The sequence below is a fragment of the Hemitrygon akajei genome, chromosome 11, assembly GCF_048418815.1.
Source record: "Hemitrygon akajei chromosome 11, sHemAka1.3, whole genome shotgun sequence".
In the NCBI taxonomy this organism is placed as follows: domain Eukaryota; kingdom Metazoa; phylum Chordata; class Chondrichthyes; order Myliobatiformes; family Dasyatidae; genus Hemitrygon; species Hemitrygon akajei.
The window spans coordinates 36,481,762-36,502,552 of NC_133134.1; the positions used below are offsets into that span (position 1 = coordinate 36,481,762).

The 20,791-nt window shown below is 40.7% G+C and overlaps 2 protein-coding genes across 9 annotated transcripts in view; one reads left to right on the forward strand and one right to left on the reverse strand.

The window, feature by feature from the left end:
- Positions 1 to 20,791, reverse strand: part of LOC140735485 (protein cholesin-like) — a 397,591-nt gene that overhangs the window by 132,889 nt on the left and 243,911 nt on the right. The window lies entirely within an intron of this gene.
- Positions 1 to 20,791, forward strand: part of gpr146 (G protein-coupled receptor 146) — a 116,125-nt gene that overhangs the window by 92,539 nt on the left and 2,795 nt on the right. The window contains exons 1-2 of one of the 6 annotated variants that reach the window (XR_012100757.1): positions 6,109 to 6,369; positions 15,447 to 15,652. The exons of 3 other annotated variants lie outside the window; for them this stretch is intronic. The gene's annotated coding sequence lies outside the window, so the exon portion shown is untranslated. Of the gene's footprint in view, positions 1 to 6,108; positions 6,370 to 15,446; positions 15,653 to 19,183; positions 19,342 to 20,791 lie in introns of those variants that run through there. 2 more of the 6 variants (XM_073060630.1, XM_073060626.1) reach the window with 2 other exon arrangements.

Consider the following 20,791-nt stretch of genomic DNA (forward strand, 5'->3'; position numbering starts at 1 on the left):
GAAGATATTCTTTGAAACTTGGCAGTTTAACAAAACATTTAGGTCCCAAGCACACTCAGGTAATGGATTAGCGATGGTGAAATGGACAGCAAATACCCCCATTACTTCCCATAACCAACAACTTAAGGATTTCCACGAATGCATATGTAAAAGTCAACAATCGGAAGTTGCTGCCATTGAGTTGCTGCTGGGCAGCAAAGTGCATTCCAAAGCCAGCGTCCCTGTGGACTTCAATGTGGGAGAGGAAACCTGATCTAAATTCATGATTCTTGCATCCTTCCTTTCATTAAAAATCTGTGCCAAGACTGTGGAGGCATTTAAGAAGTTTCACCCTTTTGATATGAATGATCCTCACAGTTACTTTAAGAAACTTAAAGCACATTTAGCAACACTCTTTTTTTACTTTTAATTTTTGATACCTGAGAGGGGTATGTCATGGTTTTACATAGCTTTTAATTATTTCTAAACATACTTATTTCAGTCGCCTTGTGTGATGTTCCATATAACATACAAGGCTATTAAGTGACACTGAGCCTCACCGCAAAGAATATTTTCAGTTATACTGTATCTTCAGCCTGCTGCCGCGAGAGATAGCTTTTTTCAGAAATCAGAGATGGTCATCCTAGTGCAAGATTCCCTAAAGGTTAATTTGCAGGCTGAGTAAGTAGTGAGGAAGTTTAATGCATTGTTAGCATTCACTTCAAGAGGTCCAGATATAAAACCAAGGATGCCAAATTGCATTTGGAGTAATGTGAATAGTTTTGGAATACTAGCAGAGAAAGGATATGCTGGCATAAGAGGTTTGTGAGAATGATCCCAGGAATGAAAGGGTCAATGTATGAGGAGCATTTGAGATCCTGGGCCTGTATTCACTGGAGTTTAGAAGAATGAGGGGGGTATATCATTGAAATCTATTAAATATTGAAAGGCCCAGATAGAGTGGACATGGAGAATATGTTTCCAATAGTGGGAAAGTCTTGGACTAGAGGCTGCAGCCTCAGAATAGAAGAACATCTCTTTAGAACAGAGACATGGAGGAATTTCTTTAGCCAGAGGATGTGAATGTGTGAAATCCATTGCCACAGATGGCTGTGGAAGCCAAATGACTGCGTACTTTTAATAGGTTCCTGGTTAATAAGGGCATCAAAGGTTACGGGAAGAAGGCAGGAGAGCCGGGTTGAGAGGGTAAATAAATCAGTCACGATGAAATGACAGAGCAAGCACAATGGGCTGAATGGCCTAATTCTGCTCCTTTGTCTTATGGGCTTGCCAAAGTCAGTTACTAACTTCCCTATCCAGTGACCACTGGGTAGTTAAAAACTTTCCTACCCAGTGAAGGCTGGGGTGACCCTTTTTGTAAAGACACTCCCCAGAAGGTGGCAATGGCAAACCACTTCCGTAGAAAAATTTGCCAAGAACGATCGTGGTCATGGAAAGACCATGATCGCCCACATCATATGACATGGCATTAAATGAACAAACGGACCCCACAAAAACATTTCAATACTCGTGTGTTACATGTTGTTTCATTAGGCTCCTCTGAGCATTTTGGGATAATTTTAATACATTAAAGGTATTGATCATATTTTATTATTGTCACACGTATCAAGACAGTGAAAAGCTGGCCATGCATAGCAAATCATTACACAGTGCATCGATCTAGAATAAGGTAAATCAATAACAGTGCAAAAAAGTATAAAAGTTATCAAAAAATTGCACTGCAGGTCATCGGTAAAGTGCAAGATCATAACGAAGCATATGGCGAGGTCAAGAGTCCACCTTATTGTACAAGAGGTCTGTTCAAAATAACGTGGGATAGAAGCTGTCCTTGAGCCTGGTGTTATGTACTTTCAGGCTTTTGTATCTTCTGCTCAATGGGAGCTGTGAGACAACATAAACGCAGATTTTTTAAAAAGTCTTCTAATCGAGGGTAACTTGCTTCCATTCCAGATCTCCAGGCTCTCACGTGACTGTTGTGTCCTAGTCACCGGCTTTGCCAGAGTCTGGTTACGAGGGTGAGCAGGAGTTTATTTTGTAAGGTGGTGTGCTCCTTCTACCATCTATACCAAACGTATATATGCTTTCAAAGCATTGAGTTGAGGATCTAAGATTCATCCCAAATGCTTGCTTATTCCACCAGTGGATTCAGAGTTTTCTGCACAGATAGCTTTGATAAAATCTCTCCTGCAGTATATACTGTAGTCACAATCGCCATTGCCTTCAATGTGTAGGCATAACTTTTGGCCGAGGAAAAGGGTATATTTTTACAATTCCAAGCTTGCACATACAATTCTATACTCCACATGTACTTTGGAGAAAATGTTTGGAATATTGGAACTTAGCGAAAAGAAACATTTTAAGCTATTTGAAATCGTGATTTTAAAGTCGAAAATGGTTTTGAGTAAGAATGTACTGTACACAGTCACAATTTCTTGACTGTGGGATGCATATTATAAAGATTAACTTTATTTATCATATGTACATTGAAACATACATACAGGGAAATTTGTTGTTTGTGTCAAATCAAATCAGTGAGGATTGTGCTAAGGGCATTACACTTCTGGCAACACAGCATGCCCACAACTTATTAACCCTAACCCTAACTATGTGGATACTATAGAGAGAGTGCAGAGGAGATTTACAAGGATGGTGCCTGGATTGGAGAGCATGCCTTATGAGAATAAGTTGGGTGAACTTGGCCTTCTTTCCTTGGAGCGACAGAGGATGAGAGGTGACCTGATAGAGGTGTATAAGATGATGAGAGGCATTGATCGTGTAGATAGCCAGAGGCTTTTTCCCAGGGCTGAAATGGCTAACATGAGGGAGCATAGTTTTAAGGTGCTTGGAAGTAGGTACAAGGGGGATGCTAGAGGTAGGTTTTTCACACAGAGAATGGTGTGTGCATGGAATGCACTGCCAGTGAAGGTGGTAGAGGTGGATACAATAGGGTCTTTTAAGAGACTCTTAGATAGGTACGTGGAGCTTAGAAAAATAGAGGGCTAGGCACTAGGGAAATTCTAGGCAGTTTCTAGAGTAGGTTACATGGTCAGCACAATGTTGTGGGCTGAAGGGCCTGTAATGTGATGTAGATTTCTATGTTTCTATGTTTACATGCATCTTTGGAAATCGGGAGGAAACTGGTGCATCTAGAGGAAACCATGCAGCCACGGGGAGAATGTACAAACTCCTTACAGACAACATAAATGCAATAAATTCTGCAAATGCTGGAACTCTAGAACCACACAGTCAAAATGCTGTAGGAACTCAGCAGGTCAGGCGCCATCTATGGAAATGAATCAATGGTCGACATTTCAGGCCAAGACCCTTCATCAAGCTCCTTACAGACAACGGCAGGAATCGAATTTCGATTCATCAGTGCCAGCACTGTAACAAGATTGGGCTAAGTGCTACACTATCATGCCACAATATGTAGCATATAGTTTAATAAAATGTATTTGCAGAACTAATTTAATCTATTATTTACACTTGAAAATTCAGAGAGCTAGTAGAATCAACAGAACACAACAGTACAGCACATTAACAGGCTATTCGGCATAACATCTGTGCCAAGCATGACGTCAAATTCAACTAATCCCATCTGCACGTATGCAGTCCATATCACTCCATACCCTGCACAGTCATATATATACCTGTCTAAAAGACTCTTAAACATCTCCATCCGAATGGTTAATAGTATTTCATCAGAAGCACCTAAATTTTCAAAAATTTAACCATCGATCAAAACAGTATCTAAATATTATGACTAGTGCAAAACCGGCATCAGCCTCCTCCACTGATCATTTCTTGTGTCCTAATTTTTATAATTGGAGTCAATTTGTATTATCCACTAAACACTTTTAAACATTAATCATGGTTATGTAACAGCACTTGCACCTCCGAGCAAGAAAGTCACAGAATCAATTCTAAATGCAGGGATGATAATTTCGTACAGTAGTGAAGGAATGTTTTACTGATGGAGGTGGCACTTTTTTGCTGAGACATTCAACCAAGGGCCTACCTGTTCTCTCAATTGCCCTGTTTCTAAAAGAAGAATGCTTGGCCAGCGTTTGGCTTCATTCCTAAAATAAGATGCGGTCATTATCAAATTACTATCTATGAGTATTTGCTGAGTACACATTCACTGTCTAATTTCTTACAAATGGAAGTACTTCAAAAGTGCCTCACTGTTACAAAATGTTTTGGAAATCGCTTGGAGGGATGTGAAGGATGTTTCAGGAATACGCGTCTTTCCTTTCATATTTCGTATTTCTAAATGAGCCAACTGTTGGTTGCAAAATAGGATACCACTAGGGCATATGAAAGACTGAAAAATAAGTTAAAAAGATAGAACCCCTCTCTCCTACCCAGCAAGTTTGCAAGAGGCAGGATGAAGGGCTGAAAGGATATTAAGAGGGGTGGAATTCAGATCAATATCTGAAACCTTTAAGAGGGTCATCTTGCTGATCCGACGACATACACAAATGATGAGAGATGGTAACCTAATAGTGACCTCAGTTACACTGGTTAGAGGTAGGGATGGGAGGGTTGGGAGGGTTGTTGGTTGTGTGGAGTGTCCTTTGCCAAGAACGTCATTGACAAGAAGCCTGCTCCAGATGCAGTGCATGGCAGAACAAATGCAGAGAGAATAATTTGCTTCAAGGGCAATTAGTACATCAGTGCTAATACTGCACTACAAAACCCACAACTCTACGTCTTCACATGCAAGAAAATGCCTTTCAGCTACCTAATTCATAAAGGGACTGAATAAAAAAGCTACTGGGTGACAGTGAATTTCTAATTGGTGAGGTGGCAGCTAATAAACAGGATGCAGCTTCCTCTCTCTGTAGTCTGATCCAGACTACACCTATGATTCCCCTATATCAAACATGATTTCAGGCTCATAATCTAAAGAATTCACTCCCTAATCCTCTCTGTTCCTCATTCCATCCTTAAAATAGTCCTTTAATCCAATCTATTTGACCCAATCTTTTATTAGAATTCTGCCCAACAGTTTTAGGGCACATTGTCAAGATTTCTTTGATAATAACCTGGAACATTTTTACTTTATATAAGTTCAAGAGACTGTTGTTAATAATGATCTCAGTTAGTTGTAAGAAAACTATCTTCATGGTGCATTTTCTGCGGGCATTCACTGTAAATACAAGAAACACAATAGAATCAATGAAACTCTGCTCAACAACACAGACAAGTAACCAATGTGCAAACGACAACTATGTAAATATAGAAAGATTTTTAAAGTAATATAAATAAATAAAAAGCAATAAATATGGAGAACATGAGATGAAGAGTCAGTGAAAGTGAGTCCATAAGTTGTGGGAACATTAAGTGATGGGGAAAATTGAGTCATTCCCCCTCTGGTTCAAGAGCCCCCCCCCCCCCCCCCCCCCCCCCCCCCCGCTGATAGGTACTAACTGTTTCTCAAAGACTTCATCAGGACCGATGAGGAAATGTCGACTGTTTACTCTTTTCCATAGATGCTGCCTGGCCTGTTGAGTTCCTCCAGCATTTTGTGTGTATTGCAGAGAGAAGAGTCGCTAACGTTTGAGACCTTCGTAGCTAAAAGCACGAACGCCTACGGCAGAGTCCAAAAAGTAGATAACATGTAAAAAGAGCACAAACTGGAAAAAAAATACAAGGGAAGGAAATCGAATAGCAATTTTAAACAGCGTGCGGGGTTAGAACAAAACTTCAACTGGTCACTTTCGTGTACAGATTTCGGATAGCCCATTGCATAAAAATCATGTTTTAAAATTCCTGTGCTTTCAGTTAGACTCCATCTGTAAGTCACTGGTGTACACGTACTGAGCTGTATATAATTAATTACTTGACAGTTGTGCTGATCCCAGCTACTATAGCCAGAAGTAAAAGGCAAAAAGGAGTGTCCACTTGAAAATTCCGTTCAGAATTTCCCCAAAACATTCTGAACGTGGGATAATTTTACAGGATACTAAAACAGTCAGGCCACTCAAGAGTTAAATTTAAGTTAAACGTGTTGGCTGAGCTTAACAACATGCAAAAGAATTTTGAACCAATAAAACCAAAGTACAACTCTATCCTATAATAATTTCTTAAGCTGCTTTGGTTCACCTGACTTTGCCCGACCGCAAAGTGAGGACATTTCGAGTGTGTGATCTGCCAAACCAACTCTGAAATAATTATGACTCACTAACCGAGGGAAACACACACAGCGCGTCGCACAATGCCGTACTAACTGATAGCAAGAGTGACGAGTGAAAAATCTGCATTGACAGGAAAAAGTCTCCCGAGCAACCCGTTTCCATTCAAAGTGGTGCTCACGTCGTCCATGTTAACTAGCCGCGACCAAAGGCAGATGGCAAGACATGTAAGGTAGGGCGCCCTTTCCGCAGGTAGACTAAGCGGTGAACTTTGTTGAAATTAAAACGATTAACGCGCACATATGTCGTGGGCAGGCGTGGGGCATTTGGAATAACTTACAATCGATTAAAACCTGGCGGGGGGGGCAGCGTTTGCCTGGACTGAATTCCTGGTGGACAGTGAGTTACATTACCCACTTGTCCGACGTCAGTCTATTAATTTAAAATAATTGCAGTGAATAGCGCCCGGTGGAGATGAACAAGTTAAGCGAATTTCTGGTTCAGCAAACAAGATTATTTACTGTTGTTCAGGTTGAAAAGTAAATCGGGCTGACAGCAGGCGGGAAATGGGAATGCCGCCTTTGGTGCTTGTGATGTCTTTTCGTTGCTAAACCTTTGTATCCGCTCTCGGAAATGTTGTTAAAAGACGCTTTGGCTATGTTTACTATTATAAATTCACCCCAAAGCAGGTGCTTCCTCCAGTTATTACACTGCATTCTGTAATCGAGTTCGTCTACCGATCTGCGTTATCAACTCTCAGGGATCATCTCCAACCAGGTTGGATTGTTAGACCCTAAAACAGGACGGAAGGGTCACAGACATAATTTTATCCACTGCGCGATTTTAAGTTTGTCCCACGCGGCGGTTTTGTCTGCGATGAGAGGAAAAACCCCCAGCTCGTTTCCCAACCACGCAGCATGGTGCAGAGAACACTTGTTACGCAGTTTCACCCCGCATGTATGTAACATCAATAGCAAAACTTCACCCTAGTGCCAAAAAAAGACACAAACTAATAAGAGCAGATGACTAAATGCTTGGTTAAAGAGGTTAGCATGACCGGAAGGACAAAAGCGTCTTGAAACAGGGAGTCCATAGATTCAGCCTCGGCACCTAAACGTATGACTGTCAATAGCGCAGCAACCAAAAAGAAAAATGCTGTAAACCCCAGCAGGTCAGGAATTGTCTTCGGAAAAAGTCACAATTAACATTTCAGTTCTGGCTTTTTCTAGCAGTTTTGGTCCTGGGGTCGGTTTATTATTGTCACATATACGGAACACTGAGATTACCGTTCATACCGTTCAGATCGTTTCTGTCATATTTCCAGATTTATTTGTTCAGTGTGACAAACAAAGGTGAAGGGGCAAAAACTGGAGAAATAATGCAAGTTCCTGGCAGGGTGGTGGGCCGGGGTAGATAATAGGGCCAAAAGGGAAGAACAGCGAGATTTGAAAATGAGTCGCTGCTGATTCAAAGGCTTCTCTTGGTCACTGTCAAAAGGGTTGAGTGAGTGGGAAGTTCCTGCAAGTCAGTACCCACACAGCAGACCTAATTCTGAGCTGTAACACATTACAGTTGAGCACAAGAACAGGCCCTTCAGCCGATAGCATCTGTGCCAACCATGATTCCAAATTATTTATTTATTGGCATGCAGTGCGGAGCACGTCAGCCCTTCGACCCGCGCCGCCCAGCAATCCCCCGATTTAATCTGAGCCTAATCACCAGACAATTTACAATGACTAATTAACCTACTAACCCAGTATGTCTTTGCATTGTGGGAGAAAACCCATGTGGTTTTCATGGGGAGACCGTACAAACTCCTTACAGACAATGGCGGGAACTGAACATGAGTTGCTGGTACTGTAACATGTTGTGCTAACCATTATGCTACCATGTCACCCCAAATTAAACTAAACTCGTCTCCCTTTATAAAGTTCAAAATTCAGAAGTCCTAAGTAAAAAAAAATAATCAAAGTACATATATGTCACCATACAGATTCACATTCTTGCAGGCATTCACAGTAATAAAAAGACAGTAGAATCAATGAAAAACCACACTCAACAAAGACAGACAAGTAACCAGTGTGCAAAATACAACAAACTGTACAAATACAAAAAGAATAAAACAAAATAGTAATAAATAAGCAATAAATATTGAGAACATGAGCGTCCTTAAAAGTGAGTTCATAGATTGTAGGAACTGTGTTGGGATGAGTGAAGTTGAGTAAAGTTATTCCCTCTGGTTCAAGAGTTGGAAGATCGAGGGGTAATACCCGTTCCTGAACCTGGTGATTTGGGACCTGTGACTTCTGTACCTCATTCCTGATGGCAGGAACAAGTTGCCTGGAAGATACATGGTCTGTGTCACTTCATTTCCAGTATCTTCATGTGCCTATCAAATCACTCCTCAGCCTCCAGTGCCTCAGAGAAAATAATCTAAGTTGGCACAACTCCTTATCAAAATGGTCACTTAAATATAAAATAGGTCCACATTGCTTTCATTCATCTACTGTACTGTCAAAGTTTCTGGAGCATTACAGAGAAAAAACAAGAAATATCAGCAGGTCAGGGTTAAGATACATAATTAACATTTCAAAACTCACGTATTTTTAAATTGAGCAGAAAGGGGACAGAAAGCAAACAGTAAGGATATATACAACAACACACACAAAATGCTGGTGGAACACAGCAGGCCAGGCAGCATCTATAGGGAGAAGCGCTGTCGACGTTTCGGGCTGAGACCCTTCGTCAAGACTAACCAAAAGGAAAGATAGTAAGAGATTTGAAAGTAGTGGGGGGGGGGGGGGAATGCGAAATGATAGGAGAAGACCGGAGGGGGTGGGATGAAGCTAAGAGCTGGAAAGGTGATTGGCGAAAGTGATACAGAGCTGGAGAAGGGAAAGGATCATGGGACGAGAGGCCTAAGGAGAAAGAAAGGGGGGGGGGGGGAGACACCAGAGGGAGATGGAGAACAGGCAAACAACTAAATATGTCAGGGATGGGGTAAGAGGGGGAGGAGGGGCATTAACGGAAGTTAGAGAAGTCAATGTTCATGCCATCAGGTTGGAGGTTACCCAGCCGGTATATAAGGTGTTGTTCCTCCAACCTGGCTTTGGATTCATTTTGACAATAGAGGAGGCCATGGATAGACATATCAGAATGGGAATGGGATATATACTCAATGGCCACTTTATTAGGTACACCCATACTCCTGCTCGTCAATAGAAGCATCTGATCAACCAATCGTGTGGCAGAAACTCAATGCATAAAAGCATGCAGACATGGTCAAGAGGTTCAGTTGTTATTCAGACCATATGTCAGATTGGTGAAGAAATATGATCTAAGTGACTTGGACTGTGGAACGATTGTTTGTACCAAACAGGGTGGTTTCATTATCTCGGAAACTGCTGATCCCCTGGGGTTTTCACACACAACAGTCTCTAGAGTCTCTAGTCTCTAGTGAAAGATGCAAAAAAATGTTCTGCATAGGTACGTTCCAATGAGACAGGGAAAGGATGGTAGGGTACAGGAACCATGGTGTACAAAGGCCGTAGAAAATCTAGTAAAGAAAAGCAAAGGTTCAAAAACCTAGGTGATGATAGAGATCTAGAAAGTTATAAGGCTAGCAGAAAGGAGTTTAAGAATGAAATTAGGAAAGCCAGAAGGGGCGATGAGAAGGCCTTGGCGAGCAGGTTTAAAGAAAACCCCAAGGCATTCTACAAGTATGTGAAGAGCAAGAGGATAAGACGTGAGAGAATAGGACCAATCAACTGTGACAGTGCAGAAGTGTGTATCGAACCAGAGGAGATAGCAGAGGTACTTAATGAATACTTTGCTTCAGTATTCACTATGGAAAACGATTAAGGAAAACCCCAAGGCATTCTACAAATATGTGAAAAGCAAGAGGATAAAACATGAGAGAATAGGACTAATCAAGTGTGACAGTGGAAAAGTATATATGGAACTGGAAAAGGTAGCAGGGTACTAAATGAATGCTTTAGTATTCAGTATGGAAAAGGACCTTGGCTATTGTAGGGATGATTTACAGCAGACTGAAAAGGTTGAGCATATAGACATTAAGAAAGAGAATGTGCTGGAGCTTTTGGAAAGCATCAAGTTAGATAAGTCACCGGGACCGGATGAGGTGTACCCCAGGCTACCGTGAGAGACGAGGGAGGAGATTACTGAGACTCTGGCAATGATCTTTGCATCATCAATAGAGGCGAGAGAGGTTCTGGAGGGTTGGAGATGTTGTTCCCTTATTCAAGAAAGGGAGTAGAGATAGCCCATGAAATTATAGACCAGTGAGTCTTACTTCAGTGGTTGTGAAGCTGATGGAGAAGATCCTGAGAGGCAGGATTTAAGAACATTTGGAGAGGCATAATATGATTAGGAATAGTCAGCATGGCTTTGTCAAAGGCAGGTCGTGCCTTACGAGCCTGACTGAATTTTTTGAGGATGTGACTAAATATATTGATGAAGGTAGAGCAGTAAATGTAGTGTATATGGATTTCAGCAAGCCATTTGATAAGGTACCCCATACAAGGCTTATTTAGAAAGTAAGGTGATATGGGATCCAAGAGGGCCTTAGGCTTTGTGGATCCAGAATTGGCTTGCCCACAGAAGGCAAAGAGTGGTTGTAGTGGTCACATTCTGCATGGAGGCCGGTGACCAGTGGTGTGCCTCAGGGATCTGCTCTGGGACCCCTACTCTTTGTGATTTTTATAAATGATCTATATCAGGAAGTGGGGGGGATGGGTTAGTTTGCTGATGACACAAAGGCTGGGGTGTTGTGAATAGTGTGGAGGGCTGTCAGAAGTTACAGTGGGACATTGATAGGATGCAAAACTGGGCTGAGAAGTGGCAGATGGAGGTGGTTCAGTTTGGTAGGTCAAATATGATGGCAACATATAGATTAATGATAAGACACTTGGCAGTGTGGAGGATCAGAGGGATCTTGGTGTCCATGTCCAAAGGACACTCAAAGCTGCTGCGCAGATTGACTGTGTGATTAAGAAGGCATATGGTGTGTTGGCCTTCATCAACCATGGGATTGAGTTCAAAAGCTGAGAGGTAATGTTACAGCTATATAGGACCCTCGTCAGACACCACTTGGAGTACTGTGCTCAGTTCCGGTCACCTCACTACAGGAAGGATGTGGAAACTATAGAAAGGGTGCAGAGGAGATTTACCTGGATTGGGGAGCATGCCTTATGAGAATAAGTTGAATGAACTTGGCTTTTTCTCCTTGGAGTGACAGAAGATGAGAGGTGAACTGATAGGGGTGTGTAAGATGATGAGAGGCATTGATCGTGTGGATTTTCCCTATGGCTGAAATGGTTAACATGAGACAACACAGTTTTAAAGTGCTTGGAAGTAGATACAGAGGAGATGTAAGGGGTAAGTTTTTTTTTTAACGCAGAAAGTGGTGAGTGCATGGAATGGGCTGCTGGCGACGGTGGTGGAGGCGGATATGATAGGGTCTTTTAAGAGACTTTTGGATAGGTACATGGAGCTTAGTAAAATAGAGGGCTATAGGTAAGCCTAGCAATTTTTGAGGTAGTAACATGTTCAGCACAACTTTGTGGGCTGAAGGGCCTGTATTGTGCTGTAGGTTTTCTATGTTTCTTGGACAGGCACATGGAGCTTAGAAAAATAGAGGGCTATGGGTAAAGCCTCAGTAGTTCTAAGGTAAGTACATGTTCAGCACAGCATTGTAGGCCGAAGGGCCTGTATTGTGCTGTAGCTTTTCTATGTTTCTAAACAAAAAAACATTCAGTTGAGTGACATTTCTGTAGTTAAAAATGCCTCGTTAATGAGAGAGGTCAGAGGAGGATGGCCAAACTGGTTCAAGCTGACAGGAAAGCAACAGTAATCCAAATAATCACAGGTTACAACAGTGGTGTGCAAAAAAGCATTTCTTGACATTCAACACATCGAACCTTGAAGTGGATTGGCTACAACAGCAGAAGACATCAAACATACACTCAGTGGCCACTTTATTAGGTATAGATGGTACCTAATAAAGTCACCACTGAGTGTATCTGACACAAGCAAAGGCAGAGCTGCCTTTTAGAGTCTGAAGGTTTATTACTCACAGTACATCTGCCTGGGGAGTCATAAATTGAAGCTGATGAATTACAACACAGCAGAAAATATTGTTATACTTTATTAATTTCCATCTCTTTATGTTGCTCAGTGTTATATTTTGTCAGGTAACAGTATGAAACAGCTGGGGCATTTGTCTGTGTTAGACCTGTTGTACAAATAAACTGTTTGCAGCTGATGATTTGAAGCCCTTATTGTCAATAAAACTTTAGCAAAAACAATAGATACACAAATGGCAGTCATCTAGTTTAGTGCCACAAGCCAGAGAGCTATATCTGAAAAAAATTTAAAACCCTACAGATTATGGAAATGTAAAATAAAAACAGAAAATGCTGGAAACTCTCAGCTAGTCAGACGACATCTGTGGAAAGAGAATTAGAGTTATTAATATTCTTATAGCTGGTCATAAACTAACTATAAGAAATGGAGGGAAAATTTTAGTTTTAATTTGCACAGAGAGTAGATAGGATAAAGGGGAAATCTCCAATTGGAGGAGGCCAGAATTACCATGGGAATTTGTTGCAGAGGGCATTTGGTTAATGGGTAAATGGAGCAGCAAGAGAGAAAGAAAATGAACTAAAGCTATGAAATGAGGGCCATTAGACTGAGAACTCAAGCAAAGGAATTTAAATGTAACTATATGCAGGTATGATGAATGTGTCCAGCAGGTCATACTGGAAATGGGGTGGAGAATTAAGAGAACCTACCAACAGGGAGGGCTGTGTCCACCCTGGACAATGAATGTGGGTGCTCTACAAAATGGTTATCTGAAATGTGAGTGCATTACTGCTTCACATGGAAGGACTTTTGATTGGTGAGAAGGAAGAGGTAAAAGGACACATGTTCCATCTCCTAGGGTTGCATGGGAAAGTGCCACAGGATGGAAAGTAGTTTGCAGAAATGGAAGACCCAATAAGAGGGCTGAGAAAGGAATGGCCCCTTTGAAATGCTGAAAAGGAGGGAAGGGGAAGAAGAGCTTAGAAATGGAATCTGAAATGACAGCAAGTGTGAAAGGGGGATATCAGAGGTAAGTTTTTCACACAGAGTGGTGGGTGCATGGAATGCACTGCTGGTGATGGTGGTTGAGGCGGATACAATAGCGTTTTTTAAGAGAGTCTTAAATAGGTACATGGAACAGAAAAATAAAGGGCTATGCAGTAGGGATTTCTAGGTAGTTTCTGGAGTAGTTTACAAGGGCTTGTAAAGTGTTGTAGATTTTGATGTTCTGTGTTCATTGAATGTAGAGGTTGGTGGAAGAGCAGATGAAGACCAAGGAAAGTCGAGCCTTACTTTGTATTGGAAGAGAGGGATGTGAATTGGATGAAATATGGTTGGGCTCTATCATCAATGGAGAAATCAATGGTCTAGGATATTGAGACAACAATGTGGAAAGACTTATGAAATAGGAGAATGGAATACAGTCAAATTCATTCAGCCCAATTAGCTGCACATACACTACAGACTTGTATTTGACAACCTTTAATATCTTTCACACAATGCATGTGCACCACCATCACCACCCACAACAACTAAAAACCTTTCCAATTTATCCCAATGACATGGCAATCTTGGCTACATCCTATCAGGGATATTCTGTTTGTCCCATACATTCCTTAGCACCCACTGCAATTTCAAACTAATTAGTTTCTCTCTTTTCCAGTTCTAACAAAAAGTTAGACTGAAACATTAAATATATTTATCTTTCTATGGATCCTATGTGACTTGCTGACCTTTCGAGCATGTTTTGCTTTTAGGCAACTACATCTATTGAAGCTTTATTAAAAGTCTAGTAATATTTTTGCCACTGTGGAACAGCAGTGGGCTTCAACTATATTAGTGTTTGTGGTTTGTGATTATGTTAAAATAAAAGCAAAATTGTTTCCCACTAAAAATTTCACCAATAATTTAGAAATACAAAAGTCAACATAATATATTGAACACAAATGTCTGTTGATCTTCAAGAGCAAGTAATTTTAGAAATTCATGGTTCTATTTTGTGATCCTTCAACAATTCATGTGATGCTGCTTTATAAAGTCAAAAAAGCTAAGGCTAGATGATTCCATTATAAATATACAAACGCATACACTCAGACAAAAAATTATTTTGCCTGTGCAAACTTTTTTTATACACATTTACATAATTTACACATGCTTTGTCAGATGGAAAATACATTTTTTACTTTTTCTTTTTCCCTTTCTCTTTTTTCTTTTCTCTCTGTTTTGCAGTCTCCTAAAACAAAAAAAAAACCAGCCTTGGACCTCTTTCAATATCTTAAGACAAAAGGAGCTTGGCCACTACTGCTGTACTTGTAAGTGATAGTGCAGCGCATGTCACTCTAAGTCAACTGGGTGAAAATGGATGCTGTTCCAGTTGATGTTTAGCAGTTTATTCACATCATGTCTGTGCAGATGGAAAAGAATGATCTGTGGTTTGTTTAGCTTAAGCTGATTTACAGCATTGTAGTGAGTCAGCCTGACTAGATTGGCTGCTATAGAGTGCTTGATCTGGGCAAAGTTCCTTGTTTGTACTGGTATAGATAGGTCTGCTATTTGTGTAAGTGTTAAAGAGCTAGGGTGCCATTATGTTTCTTATGGGATAAACCATTGAGTCAGCAGCTACACATTCCTCTGAGTTCAACATAAGACACTTTCCATAGTGTTTTGTTCAGCTAATAGTCTCATCATATTTTAGATCTTTCAGAACAATGTTCAATCACCTGAAAAGACATTTCCTCAAACAGTCTATGTTCCAGCCAGACAAGTGATGCATTGGGGTGAGGAGCCGAATCTCACCCAAAGTATTAATGATCCAACCTGCTGCTGAGAGGTTGATAAAAGCCACATTACTGTTTAACTTTCTTACGAAACATGGGCATCATTCAAACTTTGACCAGTCCACACCCTCACACCAGGAAACCAGCCTATTGGGAAGGAGTGGGATTGAGCTTGATGGGTGAAAGTCTTTTCAGGATTAAGTATTTAAGTGATAATGGAAGAAAATTAGCCGAGATCTCAGATAAACGGTCAGACCTCACAACAATGTTCAGCAATCTCAGAGACAGATCCCAGAAATTTAATCTGTTGAGTGTCTATGTTGTCAAGACCTGTAATTTTGTCAGTCTTCATGTCCCAGCAGGAACATTCATGTTGTTGCCCTGGGCGTCTTTTTTATTGCTGATTCTGACATCACTTTTTATACAATAGGTTTATAACATCTGAACATGCCTGAGGAGCATCAATGATACTGAAGTTACCAGCAGAAACAGGTCCATCTTAGAGCCAGTACTGACTGTATTTTCTGCCAACACTGAAGCCCCCTTCCCTTTCAAACAACACTTACTTATAAAGTTGTGCTCTGAACACATATAACAATCTTCATCTACAAGAAGTGCAAACAATAAAGGAATTATGATGCCATTGCTACTTTGTCAACCTATCTGTTCTTTCTCAAATTCAAACTCCAATACAAAAGGTAGATGGAATCTATTCAATAAAAGTCTGAACAATTTGCATATCTGCAGGACCAGAGTGCAAATGGTAAAGTTTCAGTGAGAAAATTGGAAAGGAGATAGATGCAAACATGTGAATTTAATGATAAGCATTTAGGACAACGGAGGATAATTAAAAGGATGGATAGGACAAGGAAGGACTGTTTTCTCAGAAGAGAATAATGAGGGGAAATCTGATATAGGTACATAAAATGATGAGAGATCTAATCAGAGTGGAGAGTGGGATTACCGTTTTAACTGAAGTGGCAATCTGGGAGCACGTTGGCTTTAGTGACCATAATTCTATTAGTCTTAAGGATGGAAAAGGTAGGACCAAGTCCTCAAGTTAGTTTTCTAAACTGCAGCAGGATTAATTCTGGTGGAATTAAACAGGTTCTACAGAGGTTGATTGGGTGAGCCCATTTGAAGGGAGAGAAAAGAATAGCAAGTGGGAGGCTTTTAAAAATGTAATAAAGAGAGTCCAGGGGCAACATGTTCCTGCTAGGGTGAAGAGTAAACCTGGCAATTTTAGCAAAGTTTGGCTGGCGAGAGATATTGAGGCTCTGGTCAAGAAAAAGAAGGTTGAGGATGAGTGAATCCTTTGATAACTGTAGGAAAATTAAGAATACTTTTCAGAGGGAGATCAATAGGGCAAAGAGAGGGCGTGAGGTGCATCCAGCTGGTGGGGTTAAGGAAAATTCCAATAGGTTCTATAGCTAAAATGGAGTGAGTCAGTCTACTTAAAGATCAGCAGGGCCACCTATCTCTTGAGCCGTAGGAGGTAGTGGGACTTTTAACAAATATTTTTCTTTAGTGTTTACCGATGAGAAATCATGATTGCTCAATTGATAACAGAACAAAGTGGAAACAAGAGAAAATCTGCAGATGCTGGAACTCCAAACAACACACACAAAATGATGGAGGAACTCAGCAAGCCAGGCAGCATCTATGGAAAAGAGTACAGCTGACATTTTGGGCCTAGACCCTTCAGCAGGATTGAGTGGAGACATTTTGGTGGACATTCATGTTACCAGGGAGGAGGTACATTGTTACATTGGGGTAGCAAGGATAAGCCACGGAACCACCAACCAGTCAGCCTAACATCAGTAGTGGGAAAGTTACTAAAAGTTAAGGGAATAGTAAGATCTTGATTAGGTTAAGTCAGCATTGGCAACCAAAAACGTAGATGATGGAAGGGCAATGGATTTTGTTAATTTGGTCTTTAGCATAACCTTGTGCATAACAGACTGGTCTGTTAGGTTAGATCCCATCTAATCTAGGGAGAGCTGGTTAGGTGCTCAAAATTTGCTTGGAAGTAGGAAGCAGAGGGTGATGGTTGAATGTAATTTCTCAGCATGAAGGCTGGTGAATTGTTGTGTGCCGTAGAATATCGGTGCTGGAACCCTTGTTATTCATATTTATATAAATGATTTGGATGCAACTGCACAAGACTTGATCAGTAAGTTCGTGGATGACTTTAAATTAGGAGGTGTTGATTGTTATAATCAGATGGCTATTGTAGATTACAGTGGGACCTTGATCAGTTAGTGAATTGGGACGAAGGGAATGGACTGCAATACAGATAAGTGTGAGCTGATTTTGGTAAGTCAAACCAGCATAGGAGTTATATTATGAATAGTTGGACACTAGGGAGAGTAATGGAACAGAGGGGCCTGGGAGTAAAAGTGCATAGTTCATTGAAAGTCATGTCACAGGGAGACAGGGTAGTAGAAATAGTGTTTAGCAAGTTGGCCTTCATTAGTGGAAGCACTGTGTATAGGAGTTGGGACATTATGTTAGAATTGTATAAGTCATCAGCAAGGCCATGCTTGGGAGTATCGTGTCCAACCTTGGTCACAATGTTATGTGAAAAATGCAGTTACATTGGAAAGAGTGCGGAAAAGATTTACATGGATGCTGCCAGGACTAGAAGGCCTGAGTTACAGGAGAAGACTGGCCAGGCTAGGTCTTTATTCCTTGGAATGCAGGAGAATGAACGGCAACCTTTAACAATATTTAAAATTATGAGAGATGTAGATAAAGTGGAAAGTAAGTCTTCTCCCTATAACATAGATTTAAGATGAAATGGAAGGGACTGGAGGGGAAACGTTTTCAAGCTGAGGGTGGTAAGTATACAGAATGAGCTGGCAAAGGAAGTGCTTGATGCAGGTACAATGGTAGCATTTAGAAAGCACTTGGATAGGGACATGGTGGGCGAGGCTCAGAGGGATATGGGACATGAAGTGGAACCAGCTGAGTGGGCACCACAGTTGCCATTGACTTACTGAGCTGAAGGGCCTATTACCATTCAGTAATGCTCAAAGACTACTATATATGACTAGAAGTCACTGGTATAAAAGAATGGGGAAGAAAATCAGTAACATGAACCTTTTAAAATGCAGTGTGTGATTGGAATTTTGACTGTGGATGTGGTAGGGGTAGCTTCCATTGTAACTATGATAAAAAAAAATTGGATAAATATATTGCAGGGCAAAAGTTTGCAAGGCTACTGAAAAGTGGCCCGGACAGTGGAACAAATGGGTTACCCTAGTAGAGATATAGCACAGATGCAATAGACTGAATGGCCTCCTTCTGTGATGTAACTATTCTATAATTCTATGTCACTAAGAACATGGGTGGAGGAGTAGCCTGTTAAGCCTGTTCTGCCATTCAGTCAGATTAATCTTGGCTCTTTCTCCATAGCCCTTGATACCCTTGTCGTTCAATTATCCATCAATATTCACATTGAATATATTAAATGATTCAATCTCCACAGCTCTATGCAGTGGAGTCCCAATCCTCTGAGAGAAGAAATTTCTCCTTTTCTCCATCTTCAGTGGGTAGCCCATTATTATGAATCTTAGCCCAGTTAGAGAAACATCTTCACAGTATTCATTCTCCTCATTCCCTTAGAATCATCTTCCATTCTTCTGAACCCTACTGAATGCAAGCACTATATACTCAGTCTCCTTTCTTACATCAACTTTCTCTTCCATAATCTAGCATTCTATTCGCCTTCCTGATTGTGTACTGCACCAGCATACAACATGCAACCCCCCCTCCCTCCACCAGCCAATCCCCGGCTCAACACTCCTGATCCGTTTATACTGGAACATTTTGTACTTTCATTTAAATAATGATTTGTAATTTCATTTTTCTTTCCAAAGTGGTAAACCTCACATTTTCCTGCACTGTACTCCCATCTGCCAACTTCTTGTCCACCCACATAACCTATTTATATCCCTTTCTGGGTTTTCTGTATACTCATCACAACTTAGTAAAGCACTCCTCTTTGTATCATCACAAAACTATCTGCAGTGTCTCAATGTACTTTTTCAACATTAAATTGAAATGAAGATTTGTTGCATGAGGAAAGGATACAACTGAGACCTTGTAAATAAGAAAAAAGATGGAAAACTGCAGATTATTCAACCACGTTTTCTGGTTACACAGAATGAAACATGCGGTACCTTTCATGGCTATCAGATGTCACAAGATACATTACAACAGAAGATGGACTTTTGAACTATAAACACTGCGGTGTAATTCAGGAAATATCCCTGCCAATTTGCATTACAAGCTTCTATTAACAATCTTGTGACACTGACCAGGTAATTTAATTTAGAGACATTGGTTCAAAAATATATATTGGCCACGACACCAGGGAAATCTGAATGGAGGCCTTAGCATTTGTGAAGTACCCGGTATGTAAATTTCCCCTGGGTCCTGCTTCCATCCTACATACAGTTTCGTCTCTTGGATCAAAGGCAATAGCACGGGATTGCAATACTAAATAAAAATATCTTCAAGTACTACATTATGAATCACATCTTGGTAACAGCCCATCCAAATTCCAATGAGAAACTAAATTACAGAGCAGGCTGCTTTTAAATGCATTAACCTGTGAGATCAAAAGGAAGATGCACGAATGAAATATTTTGTCAGTCTCATCCTTACTATTTCTGACGCATAGAGGCTCAATATTATGGGGCTGAAATTGCTGCACTGGTAAGCTTAATGTCAAAAAAATATTGACAGGACTTTTAGTCTCAGTCGGTACATTATACCCCATTAATACCACACACTGTTAGAACATCTATGAGAATACCGGTATATTGATTTTAATGTTGTTTTTGTGGATATCATGCCAAAAGCTCATCTTCCTGACCACTGAAAGCAGGATGTTGAAAGAAAGAAACGGGGTTATTTAGAATAATTTAAAGACAGAGGCAGAAAGGTGAGGAGAAGAGAGAATATGAGGAACAGAATTACAACAAGGCAGAGGAGGAATTTGTCCTAGTGTTTTGGATCTGTTAGTCATGGTGGGTGGGCAATGACATACAATGGCCATTTTATTAGTTAACTCCTGTACCTGATAAAATGGTCACGGAGTGTATGTTCATGGCCTTCTGCTGCTGTAGCCAATCAACTTCAAAGATTGACATGTTATGCATCCATGCTGGACACCACTGTTGTAACTTGTGGTTATCTGAGTTACCATCGCCTTCCTGGCAGCTTGAACCAGTCTGGCCATTCCCTCATTAACACGGCATTTTCACTCACAGAACTGCTGTTCACTGAATGTTCTTGTTTCTTGTGCCATTCTTCGTAAACGCTAGACTGTGGTGTGTGAAAACCCTCAGCAGTTCCTGAGATACTTCAACCAACTCTTTTAGCACCAACAATCATTCCATGGTCAAAGTTACTTAGATCACATTTCTTCCTCATTCTGATATTTAGTCTGAGCATCATCTGAACCTCTTGACCATGTCTTCACACTTGTATGCAGTGAGTTACTGCCACATGATTGGCTGATCAGATATTGCATTAACAAATGGTGTAGAAGTTTACCAAATAAAGTGGCCAGTCAGTGTGTGTACAAATTTAAATGGCTAAGAGGCAAGGAACCAATAGCCTCTGTTTTCATTGGAAGTGCCAGAATGATGAAAATTATAAGATGTGAAAACAGATTGCTTTGGTTATAAGATCATGAATATGACAGTAGAATGAAGTTCAAAAAAGAAGAAAACAATTTCAGTGCTGGATACAATGTTTTCAGCC